The 12,888-nt window shown below is 44.4% G+C and overlaps 1 protein-coding gene and 1 pseudogene across 5 annotated transcripts in view; both read right to left on the minus strand.

Annotated features, from left to right (window-relative positions):
- KSR2 (kinase suppressor of ras 2) overlaps positions 1 to 12,888 on the minus strand; it is a 531,211-nt gene that overhangs the window by 265,126 nt on the left and 253,197 nt on the right. The gene's annotated exons all lie outside the window — the stretch shown is intronic.
- On the minus strand, positions 7,988 to 9,229 carry LOC116525259 (annotated as a pseudogene). Its single transcript, XR_004257640.1, has one exon. The product of XR_004257640.1 is annotated as an aldo-keto reductase family 1 member A1 pseudogene (transcript).

A 12,888-nucleotide genomic window follows, 5' to 3' on the forward strand; every position in this document is an offset into this window, starting at 1 on the left:
CATCTAAGAGGTCAGAGTGAAGAAGAGGAATTTTCTTTCCTGATTTGGGGGTGAGGCGGAGTGTGGGGGGGAGCAGCAGCTCTTCATTATCAAAGTCTGGCTCGTTAAATATTCATTCAAATGCCTGTCACTGTTCCAGGAGGATGAGCCGATTTAAGGTTCAAATCTTACTGATCTATTATTCTTTTTGGAGCGGCAGGTGGGACTCTTTCATCAGGCTGCAAATGATAAAACCGTACCATTCTCTGAAGGGAACTTTAAGTAATCAAATGAAACTTTTTCTTCACCCCAACATGTACACCTCCTATGCTGATTCTCCTGAAGAAAGGCAAGAAAAAGAGCAGAGGTAAAAACCTTAGGAAAGATTGTGCCTGTTTGCCACCTAGGGACCAGCAAAGAAGGGAAAAGATTCTCAGAGCCTGGGAATAAGAGAGAAAAGGAAGAGGAGGAGACAGGCCATAGGGAGAGAAAGAAATGGCACTGGCAGAGAACCTATTTTGTGCCTGCCACTTTGACAGCATTTCATCTTTACAACAACCTTTGAAGCAAGAATTACTTTCTGAAAGGTGAAGTGACTTGCCCAAGGTCACACAGCTAGCAACACGCACCCTGGGGATTTCGATCCAGTCTGTGTGACCTCTCAGCCCAGTCCTCTGCAACAGCTGCCTCACAACTCACACAAAGTCCCTGTCTACCAGTGCTTCTCAGTGGGGACAAATTTGCCCTCTAGTGGACATTAGACAATGTCAGAAGACATTTTTGGGTGTCATAACGTGGGGGGCACACCTGCTACTGGCATCTGGTGGGTAGAGGCTGGAGAAGATGCTAAACATCTACAATGCACACAGGACAGTCCCCACCACGAAAAATGATGCAGCCCCAAATGGCAGCAGTGCTGAAGCTGAGAAATTCTATGTTATGTGGAGGGCATTTGCAGTCACCCCATCATGTATCCTGGCTTCTGGCTGTCACTGCAGGAATACAGAAATTCCACCCAGTGCTCTGATATTTTTCCAGAGCCCCAGACAAAACTCACCTGGTAGTGAGCAGGTATTTGGGGAATCATTGCCTCTCTGTGTTGCCCCTGGATACATAAATTCTCATCTAAATTCATGCTCACATTCACAATTCCGCAGTGGCAAGAGAGACACAATTTTCTCATTAAAGGGCACAGTCTCAGTTTCTCTCCACTGAGGCAGGAAGAATCTGAGCTCCCTCAAAATGCCACACAGCTGTAATTAACATTATGAAACCCCCTAAGTCGACCCAGCAGGGGATCACTGCAGCAAGGTCTATGTGCTATGGATAACTCCATTCTACCTCTCAGCTCCCATGCAAATAAAATACACATTCAGAAAGAGAGACCCGCGGAGGAAACTCAGTCACCGTTTCAGCTGCCTGAGAACAAGAAAGGTACCCAAGCTCTGGAGCCGGAGCCCTCAGAAAGATTTGGAGCAGAGCACAAGGGAGAAAATCCACCTTTGTTGATTGTGGTACCAAGGGCCAGCCACTGGGACAGGTAAGAAATATCCCTCTCTCATTTAATCCCCATACAGTTGTTTAAAGAAGTTATTACTGTCCCCATTTTATAGATCTTAGGTCAGCAAATGTTTTCTGTAAAGGACCAGACAGTAAATATTTTAGGCTTTACAGGGTCCAGTATCTCTGTTGCAATTATTTATTTCTGCAATTGTAACACAAAAATAGCCACAGGCAATACAAAACGAATGCATCCTTCTGTCTGTCCATAACTCTATCCATCCACCCATCCATCTATGCAGCAAATATTCATCAACAACCTGCCACATATCTTAGATATCAAGGCAACTGAGTCTCTTTCAAGGCATCCTCCAAATGAAGTCATATAGGTCTTCATTAAGTTCCTAGAATATGTAAATGCTTTCCTGCCTCAGGGCCTTTGCACATGTCTTCTCTCTCCCCAGAACATGCTCCTCTGTCTCCACAACGTCCCCACTCTTTGCACGGCCTCTTCTCTGACCTCAGTTCAGTGGAACAGAGAGGTCTTCATGATCACTCTATCAGTCTCAATCTCAGCACCCTGTCTGCTTCTTTCATAGTACTTGGAACACTTTGAAATCACTGTATTTACTTTATTGTAAATTTATTTTGTGTCAGCCTCTTCCATTAGCACATGCCTTCCATGAAGGCAAAAATCTTTCTCATTTGCCATTTTATCCTCAGCATAGGGCACATAGTATATGCTTAATAAATAGTTATTGAACTAAATGAATGGAGACCCAGAAAAATTTACTCCAAAGTATGGCTTCTACCCATTACACCAAGCACAGCCTAGACCATGCCACCCAATATGGTATCCACTGGCCACATGTGGCTAGAGGGCACCTAAAACGTGGCTAGTCTGAATTGAGATGTGGTCTGAGTATACAATGCACGCCAGATTTTGAAGACTCCATATGGAAAAAATAATGTAAAACATCTCAAGTTTTTAAGTTGATTATCTGTTGAAATAATATTTTAGATCTATTGGTTAGACTAAAATCAATTATTAAAACCAATTTCATCTGTTTCTTTTTACTTTTCTACTATGGCTATGAGAAAATTTTTAATTACATACAGTGTTTGTATTACATGTCTGGTAGCGCTGGTCTAGAACTGCCTATATTCTATTCCCAGACTTCTTCCTAATTAGATCTCTGACCTTGGTCCAGTCAATTAACCTCAATAAGTCTCAGTTTCTTTATGCAAAAAATGAATATAAGAATTTCTGACCTGCCGACCACACAGGGATGTGATGCAGCTCAAATGAGATAATGGATATGAAAGTGCCTGGGAAAAAATCTATACAAATGCAAGCTCTTCTGTAATGAGATTTTCTGGCTTGTGTCTAAATCTCCAAGTATTTTATTTCCTCCCACACTGGCTCCTGGTTATGACCCAACTTCCTCCATCTTTCCCAACTTCTGATGCTCATGGTTTGACTTTTGAACTCAATATTGATTCTTCCTTCCAAGTAAATTTCAGAATTGCAGAAGCTGGAGAGTTTGGCAAGACAAGTCCATTGTCAGACTCCTCAAGTTCACCAAAGTTGGTGTGTGATCCACTCTCCCAGCCCACCTTAGGGATAATCTTTCCAACAACAATGATGCCAAGGAAACTTGATTTAGACAAACTCCTCTTGTCTTATAACTGCACATTGCCGACTGCACTTTTTAGGGGGCTCAAGGCCAGGTACAGTGGCTCTTACTAGTAAGCCCAGCACTTTGGAAGGCTGAGACAGGAGGACTGGTTGAGTCCAGGAGTTTGAGACCAGCCTGGACAACACAGTGAGGTCTCATCTCCACACACACACACAAAATTAGCTAAGCATAGTGGCACATGACTATGGTCCCAGCTACTCAGGAGACTGAGGTGGGAAAATCACTTGAACCTAGGAGATCAAGGCTGCAGTGAGCCAGGATTGCACCACTGCACTCCAACCTCGGTGACAAAGCAAGACCCTGCCCCAAAAATTAAAAAAAAAAAAAAAGAGGCCCCCATACGACTTAGGCTGACTGACAGTTGAAGTTTTCATTATTTTAAAATGTAGATGACATCTGTTACTTTAGTCTGTCTACCACCCATCCACGTGGTATGTGTGGGGCTTACAGGGTGTGTGTGTGTGTGTGTGTGTGTGTGTGTGTGTGTGCACGTGCACATGCGCGCACGTGCACACACGTGCACCTGTCCCAATCTGCTTACTCCAACCCCTGAACACAGAGATGGTTTCAGGTTAGGCAAGAGGTCCAAGCTGACTTACAAGGGGCCAATCTCAGGATTTGTGTATAAGCCTTAGAGAAAGAAGTTTCTCTTTCCAGTGAGGCAACTGAGTCTTTTTCTGGAACTACTTGAGACACAGAGTGAGAGAGAAAGCAGCTGGCCATAATGAGAAAGCAAAGCTACCAAGGAGCAAGCGGCTGACACAGAGTTTCTTCAACATTTGTTTAAGCACCTAGATCCAACTGTACCTAAAGCCCATCATTCCTAAGCACTTTGCAGTTACAAAAGCCAACAAATCATTTTGTAGGAGAAGCCAGTTTAAGTGGAGATTTAATCACTTAGAAAAAGATACAAAAATAATGCATATGAAAATTACTTTTATGACTTTCAATTCATCTGGATTAACTGAATATTGTCTAGAGGTGCTGATGAAAATCTTTTATAACTAGATTGTGAATTAATACAAACAAGCTCTTCTAAAGTCTGAGAATGCATAGAGGATCGTAGCAAAGACATTTCCTCAGGAAGCATTTTACTGAAACCCTGTTGTTCACTGTCCATGGAGGGAAAGAGATTGCTCAGCAAAACTAAATCTTAGACAAGTCACTCCAGTTGGAATGATTCAGAGCTGGATTAATGGTCTTTAAATGAATGTGGCTTTTAGGGTTTTATTCTTGCTGCTTGGCAGAAACTTCCTGTGGGAATGCCACCCAGGAAAGCTCCGCATGTACCCTGAGGTTCTGGTCCTTGTCACCTTCTCAGGCAGACTATGAGGTTGATGAGCGAGTGGCTCTGGGGCAGATGGGGAAAGTGAGGCTCGCATGTGCCCAGCTGGAATTAAATCCTATGCTTTGGAAGCTGAGTTTTGTCCTCTAAGCCAGGCACCCTGCCGTGAAGATTAATGGGGTGACAGTTCTCTAGGGCCTGGAGGCAGTTAAGACAAAACAGTCACCCAAACACCTGGGACTATTTTTAGCCTCTTCGGCACTGGGCTTGAAGACACATGCCAACAGCAGCTCTGGCGAAGCATGGCCTTTCAGCTGCATGCTGGTTCCCACTATGTCCCTCTGCCATACAATCATGAAGGTGGAGACTCTGACAAGGTCTCAGGTGATGATTTAGAGTCACCATCTCCCTAAAAGGAGAGGACTTCCAACCTCCCAAGCAACTGCTAATCAAGGATCCGGAGGGCTTTCTGTTTATGTGGACTTCAAGGAAAATATGATTAAATGAATTTGTAGGGTTTAAAATTTGCTATGCAAAGTGATGGCCTGTAGAGAAACATCTGGAGAGCCGACAAACTTTATTTGGCTCATACAAACCTTAAAAGTGGATTCGTCGGCAACATGTATAAAAACAGGAAATTTTCACATTAAAAAATTCAGGCTTCCCCCTTTCCTTGATAAATTGAAACAACTCCGATCTGTTTTTTTCTTTTCCTTCCCAGCCCAGGCTGGAGTGCAGCGATGCAATCTTGGCTCACTATGACCTCCACTTCCCAGGTTCAAGCAATTCTCCCATCTCAGCCTCCCAAGTAGCTTGGATGACAAGCATGTGCCACCACACCTGGCTAATTTTTTGAATTTTTAGTAGAGACGAGGTTTCACCATGTTAGCCAGGATAGTCTCAAACTCCTGACCTCAGGTGATCTGCCCACCTTTGCCTCCCAAAGTGCTGGGATTGTAGGTGTAAGCCACTGCCCCCAGCTAACAATTAAGGTCTTGCATTCAATGTGGCAACAGTCAGCTAGAGACAAGGAGTGGCTTCCCCCTTTAGATAGATGAGGCATGGGCGCTCCAGTTTGCCCCCCTCCCCACCATTCCCTATTGTAAGTAATTGACCCCGAAGCCAAATGTCAGCTGCCATTTGTCATCTTACACTAGGCCCTCTTCAACCATTTGTTTCCTGCCAGGCCCTATCAGGTATTAGAGTCTGCAGGTTCTGCAAAATGAACATGCATTAATTGCATAATAAATTGTTTAGGCAAAATTCCAACAAGCAATTACAAAGAAAATGGTCCTTTTAAGCCTCCTTCAAACATTGGTCTTGTATGACTATATGAACAGAGACTGAGAATATTAGAACTATTAGAGTCTTCTGAGGTCAGTGTGTTGGGGGCAGAGGGGAATGCTTCTCCTTACCCTAAATGTCTGTTTCCATGTGAAAGAAATTCTGCCAGCATCCCATTCCTGGCCCTTCTCCACTCCTTCATCACTCCTTCCATGAGGAGAGAGAGGGACTCAATAACTTCAAGTTTGAAGCTTGGGAGAGGAGTTGGGTATAGGAAGCATATCTCCTTCCTTATTCTTCTTCAGACAGGGGGCAAAGTGTCTGGAGGATGTGCCGAGTGAAGGTTCTATAGATGGTTCATCCCTACTGAACCAGGCATGCCCCAGTTGGGCACAGCTAGGAGCTGGGTGAGTAACTCTCTTCAATTACAGAGAAGCAGGGTTGTTTCTTAGGTGTTGTAAAGACCACACCAATGACCTGGGCTGATGGCCGTTACCATTTAAAAGGTTTGCTACACTATTTAAAAACCTCATGGTGGAAAAGGTGGACCCTCTACCGCCTTCCTCCCCAGGTGCACCTGTCTGCACAACACTCATGTATACAATGTCAAGGCGTTCACAGACCCTTGAAGCCCGTTTATAGGCTCCAGATAGTTTTAACCCCTAATTTGGCCCCATGCCTAAAGAGGGATTGTTTAAAGTAACACGAGGCAGAGGCAAGACTGACAAAAGACCGGCATTCTGACTGGCATCCCCATCACTTTGCATCAGCTGTGTTTATTCATTCAACAAGTCTAAGTGCTTGTGTGCCAGGCAGTGATGAGCCCCACCCTTTGGTCTTAACCAAGGGCTCAAACATCAGACTGCTTATTACACAGATGAATGTCTAATCATACATCATGAAAAATGCTATGAAAGAAAGGTCCCTCTTCTTGACAAGGGGGTCTGGCTTATTCGAAGGTGATAGAGTGAGAAAACATTTCTCAGTGGAAATGACCTTGAATCCAGTGCTGATCTCTCAGGGAAAAAATAGGAATTAATTACAAGGAGGAAAGGAACACAAAGAGGCACCCAGACAGGCAGGAGGGAATGAGAGGAAGCTGGAAAGAGGAGAGCTGTGTATACAGCACAGGTGGCAGTGACAGGTGTCGATTACAGATATCTTAGGTCCCATTCAGCCCTCAGACCTGTAATTTGTAAGGAGAGGGGAGTTCAAACTTTGACAAAGAGTTAAGAAGTTCATAGGCTCAATACCTTTCCTACCTCTAGGAAAATTTCTCCAAAGGAAAGAAGTTGTCAAAAGCAAGAAGTTTGATGCACCAAGATGCCCTCAGTGGTGCTACTGGTAACACCAAACCTCTAGGAATAACAGATATCTTTATCTGAAAGAGAAATAGATAACCATAGATACCAAAGCAATGCAACGTTATGTGCCCATCTAAAAATGGAAACTCTAGTTGGAATAGAAATGTGGGTAAATGCTTACAATGTAACGAACAGCTATCTATGAATGTAGATGAGAAACGGAAGGTCATATACTTCTATACTTGTAGAAAAGTATAGAAGGCTATATGGTCAGAATAAAACTATTAATGGTAATGGTGCAATCGGCTATCAAGTGGGATTTCTACTGTAGTCCCAGAATTATAGTTTATATCCAAAGCTAAAAATAAGACATAAAATAATTCTGCTTTCTATAAAGAGCTACCTGTGAGACAGAGTTGGAATCAAACTCCTTTGCACAAGGACCCAAAGAGGGGGCAGATTGAGCCCCACATCCCAAGGTCCACTGCTGCCTCCTCCCCAGAAGAAGTGGAGGCAGATGGGTTGAGTTTTGGTCTTTGACCTTCTGAGGGCAAAGGATTCACAAAGAGAGAGCATTTCTACTCCCCAGGGGTGTCTACAAGAAAAGAAACTGGCATCTCAATTTCCTAAAGAGACGTCTGCTGAAATTACAGATCCCATGGCCACCCATTGGTACCACCTTCTAAGCAGGGAGAGGTGGGACAGTCCTTAGAAAAGACTAACATGGGCAGCCCTAAGATGGGGGATGTATTATTTAGACCAGAAATGCCCAAAAGAACTCTTTATGATAATGGAAATGTTTCATATCTGTGCTGTCCAATATGGCAGCCACCAGCCATATATGGTAATTGAGCACATGAAATGCAGCTAGTGCAACTGAGGAATTAAATGTTTAATTACATTTTCTTTGATTGATTGATTGATTGATTGATTGGATGTTCTTATGGCTTTATTACTTCTCTCTTTCCGTTGTGGCAGGACCTCATTAGCTGGAGAACTGGAAGGAAGGCCAAGAAGCTGTGGTTTCAGTACGGGTCATTAAAGGGGTACAGAGGATGCCCTGCACCCCTTAGGACTCTTTTCCCATCCACCGTAAGCACAGACACAATACATTGCCAGTTTTCGTTCAGGACATTTAGCTGCTTCATCTCTTCCGAGCCAAAGGTGAAGTCAAACACCTTGAAGGATTTGAGAAGGAGTGATACTTTTGGGGATGCAGATCACTTTCCGCTGGACCTGCCACCTGAGCAAGATCTGAGCTGGAGATTGGCTATATTTTTCAGCCAATGCCAGGACTACTGGTTCCTCCAGGACAGGTTCATTAGGATCGCACCATGCATGATCAGAGGAGCCCAAAGGGCTATAAGCAGTTACCTCCAGGCCACGTGCTCGGCAGTGGGCAATTAGCTCATTCTAAGCCAAGTATGGGTGGCATTCTACCTGCAAGGCAGCTGGACTCACGGAGGCCACACTGAGTATGTCATCAATCTGCTGACTGTTGAAGTTGGACAGGTCCAGAGGTCACACCAGCCCCTTAGCTACCAATGCCTCCAGAGCCCTCCAAGTCTCCTTGTAGTGGGTGGAGTCATAGTGTATAGTCCCACCAGCATTCTTGGGGAAGGGATTGTCTCCCCGCTCGAAGGCATAAGGCCAGTGCATCACGTACAGGTCCAGATACTCCAGCTGGAGGTCAGCCAGAGTCTTCTGGAGGGCAGGCTCGACATCCTTGGGGTGGTGCTTGGTGTTCCACAGCTTGGATGTCACAAACAGCTCCTCCCAAGGCACTGCCTTGCCTGCTCCCACTCCTCCTTCAGGGCCTCCCCAGTCTCAGGCTCACTGCCGTAGATAGCAGCACAGTCAATGTGGCAGTAGCCTACACTAAGGGCATACTTAACCGCTGCTTTTACCTGACCAGGCTCACTCTTCCAGGTACCCAGACAAATCAGGGGCATCTTCTGCCCAGTATGCAGGAGAACACAGGAAACTGCCATTGCCCTCTTGGCACAAGCACAGAGCATGAACAGGATAGTGTAGCCTAGGCTCAGTTCTACACCCTGCCAGAGAGCCAGCGGGCCTCAGCTTAAGTCTGGCGGTGATGAGGCAGCTCCACCTATTTTAATTATTTTTTAAGAGACATGGGTCTCACTCTGTTGCCCAAGTTGGTCTCAAACCAAGTTCAAGTGATCCTCCCGCCTCAGCCTCCTAAGTAGCTGGGACTACAGTTGCAAGCCAGTAGGCACTAATTTTAATTCTTTTAAATTTAAATAATTACCACCTGTGGCTAGTGGCTACCATATCAGACAGTGCAACACTAGACATTTCTGCAGGTAGGGGATCACTAGATGACCTACATCCAAACAGCCTGAGGGTATCAGAGGTGTGTGAATCAGAGTAACTCCATCTTGAATAGAAGCTGGGTAAAATGAGGCTGAAACCTACGGGGCTGCATTCCCAGATGGCTAAGGCGTTCTAAGTCACAGGATGAGATAGAAGGTCAGCACAAGATACAGGTCATCAAGACCTTGCTGATAAAACAGGATACAGTAAAGAAGCCAGCCAAAACCCACCAAAACCAAGATGGTCACAAGAGTGACCTCTGGTCGTCCCCACTGCTACTGTCCCACCAGCTCAGTGACAGTTTACAAATGCCATGGCAACATCAGGAAATTATCCCTTATGATCTAAAAAGAGGAGGCATGAGTAATCCACCCCTTGTTTAGCATATCATCAAGAAATAATCATAAAAATGGGCAACCAGTAGCCTTTGGGGCTGCTCTGTCTATGGAGTAGCCGTTCTTTTATTCCTTTACTTTTCTTTTTTTTTTTTTGAGACGGAGTTTCGCTCTTGTTACCCAGGCTGGAGTGCAATGGCATGATCTCGGCTCACCGCAACCTCCACCTCCTGGGTTTAGGCAATTCTCCTGCCTCAGCCTCCAGAGTAGCTGGGACTACAGGCACGCGCCACCATGCCCAGCTAATTTTTTGTAGTTTTTAGTAGAGACAGAGTTTCACCATGTTGACCAGGATGGTCTCGATCTCTTGACCTCGTGATCCACCCGCCTCGGCCTCCCAAAGTATTCCTTTACTTTTCTAATAAACGTGCTTTCACTTTACTGTATGGATTCGCCCTGAATTCCTTCTTGCACAGGATCTAAGACCCCTCTCTTGGGGTCTGGATCAGAACCCCTTTCCTGTAACAAGGGGTCATTGAAGTAGTGGGTCTGAGAAGGAAATGGGGATACTTCCCACTCCACCCCAGATCTCCACCCGCCCAGAGAATATGAGAAGTGTCCCCTATGCCCATGGCTGCAAGGCGAGGCTTAAGGGCCAGTGGATGGCACAAGTCCTCTGTGTCTAGATGACCAACAGAAAAGGGGCCAGAGGGGTGCCATCCAAGGAGTCAATTAGACCAGGCTGCCCCTCAGTGGCAGGGATGACCCTGAAGACAAGCCAGAGGACTCCATCCTCACCATTCGCAGAGAGATCACTCACAACAGAAGAATCAAACAAGCGACACCAACACCAGGGAGACCTTCTCTGCTTTAAGCTCTCCTAGCCAAAAGTCAATAAATCTGCCCAAGTTGTCAGTAAAAATGGAAAAGAAGACACTCCGTATATCTCAATTAAACTAAAAGTAAGCGGCTTCCTTCATGTTTATACTTCCATGAGTTTAGATTTTTCAGCCAACCCATCACAACAGTTCTCAAGCATGATATATCTGTATAAGTTATTTAATTTATAAGAGGCAGATATTATCAACTCTGTTTTACGGAGGAAGAAACTGAGGCTCAGAAAAGTTGAATGAATCACCCATGATCCCACAGATAAGTGACAAGGCTAGAATGGGAACTCATATCTTTGTCATTCCAAAATTTTCTTGGATACTGCCAGGTCATCTGTTGAACAATAAAATCATCATTAAAAAAAAGCTAAAAAAATGCAAGTAAAAGTTAGTAAAATCCAAATAAGATCTGTATGAAGTCAACAGTATTGTATCAACGTCAATTTCATACTGTGGTTATGTAAGATGCTGTCACTGGGGGAAGTTGGGGGAGGATTCAAGGAACTTCTGTACCACAATTTCTTGTGAGTCTTCAACCATTTCAGAATCTCATTTAAAAAAAAAAAAAATCTAGGCCGGGTGTGGTGGCTCAAGCCTGTAATCCCAGCACTTTGGGAGGCAGAGGCGGGCGGATCATGAGGTCAAGAGATCAAGACCATGGTGAATCCACATCTCTGCTAAAAAAAAATACAAAAATTAGCTGGGCGTGGTGGCGGGCACCTGTGGTCCCAGCTACTCGGGAGGCTGAGGCAGGAGAATTGCTTGAACCTGGGAAGTGGAGGTTGCAGTGAGCCGAGATCGTGCCACTGCACTCCAGCCTGGTGCCTGGCAACAGGGCAAGACTCTGTCTCAAAAAAAAAAAAAAAGTAATATTGGATTTTTGAAGTTATGGAAATAACATTTATTGTGTATTTCTCACATCAAAGTACTAGTGTAGATACCAACAAAATCTCACATTTTGATAAGTATTTTAAACTCAAGCTGTCTTTAAATCCTGTTCTTACTATTTATTTCAATTTACTCTTTAAAATATAATATGTTTTAAAGTTAGGCTTTAATATACATCTTTCAGGACGGGCACAGAGGCTCATGCCTATAATCTCAACACTTTGGGAGGCTGAGGCGGGTAAATCACTTGAGGTCAGGAGTTAAAGATCAGCCTGGCTGACATGGCAAAACTCTGTCTCTAACAAACAATATAAAAATTAGCTGGGCATTGTGGTATGTGCCTGTAGTCCCAGCTACTTGGGAGGCTGAGGTGGGAGAACTGCTTGAACTTGGGAGGTGAAAGTTGCAGTGAGCTGAAATCACACCACTGCACTCCAGCCTGGGTCATATGACAGAGTGAGACCCTGTCTCAAAAAAAAAAAAAGAAAAAGAAAAATAATATGTATCTTTCAAACTATACCTAAAAATAAGTAGCAACATTCCTCAGATACTGAGGTGTTAGCACAGGTTCTGATCCATCATTCACAAATATTAAAAATATACTTTTTCTAAATAATGATGCAATGGGCATATAATCTCTCCATTTTGTTCTGAAGAGTCATGAGACTTTATGTGGCTTTGTTGCTGGTAGTTACACAACAAGCTTCATCTCTCTGGATCATCAGCAAAAAATAACCTGCCCCCGCCCCTTATCCCTCACCCCACGCAGTTCTGGACTGTTGGATGCTCCATGATCCATGTCAAACAGGCAGGGGGTCTGCAATGCCAGGACATAACCAGCAGCATCAGCCCAGATGCACAACAACATGCCAAGAATGAATGGAGGAATCAACAGAGACCAGGAACATTTTTGATCCCTTGCAGGGAGGATTGTTTGTGAGTGTTCAGCCCTGGCTTGATGAGTCACTCATTAGGAAAGAAGAAGCATGACTTTTTTTCTATTGATTCCAGGAAGATTTCAGGTGGGAGGGAGGGATTTCAAGAAGTCAAGAAAGTCAAAGCCAAGGGGGAGAATAAGGCTTGGCCAATCTGTTTAAATGGGATGCTCTTGAGGCAAGTGAGAACGTAGGTGCTGAGTGGAAAACAGGAAAGAAAACTGGTTAACAAGAACAGGGATGCTTGGGGCAGGCATCTGGTACTTTTTATCCCTGGCTTAATTCTCTCTCTCTTTCTCTCTCTCTCTCTCTCTCTCTCACACACACACACACACACACACACACACACACACACACACACATACACACACACACACACACAAGATGGCAAGGGAGGTAGACTGCAAAAAGGTATGAGAAATAATCAGAAGCAAAATATAGCTTAATTTTT

The sequence above is a fragment of the Sapajus apella genome, unplaced genomic scaffold, assembly GCF_009761245.1.
Source record: "Sapajus apella isolate SASKATOON/1434 unplaced genomic scaffold, GSC_monkey_1.0 scaffold2, whole genome shotgun sequence".
Lineage (NCBI taxonomy): Eukaryota > Metazoa > Chordata > Mammalia > Primates > Cebidae > Sapajus > Sapajus apella.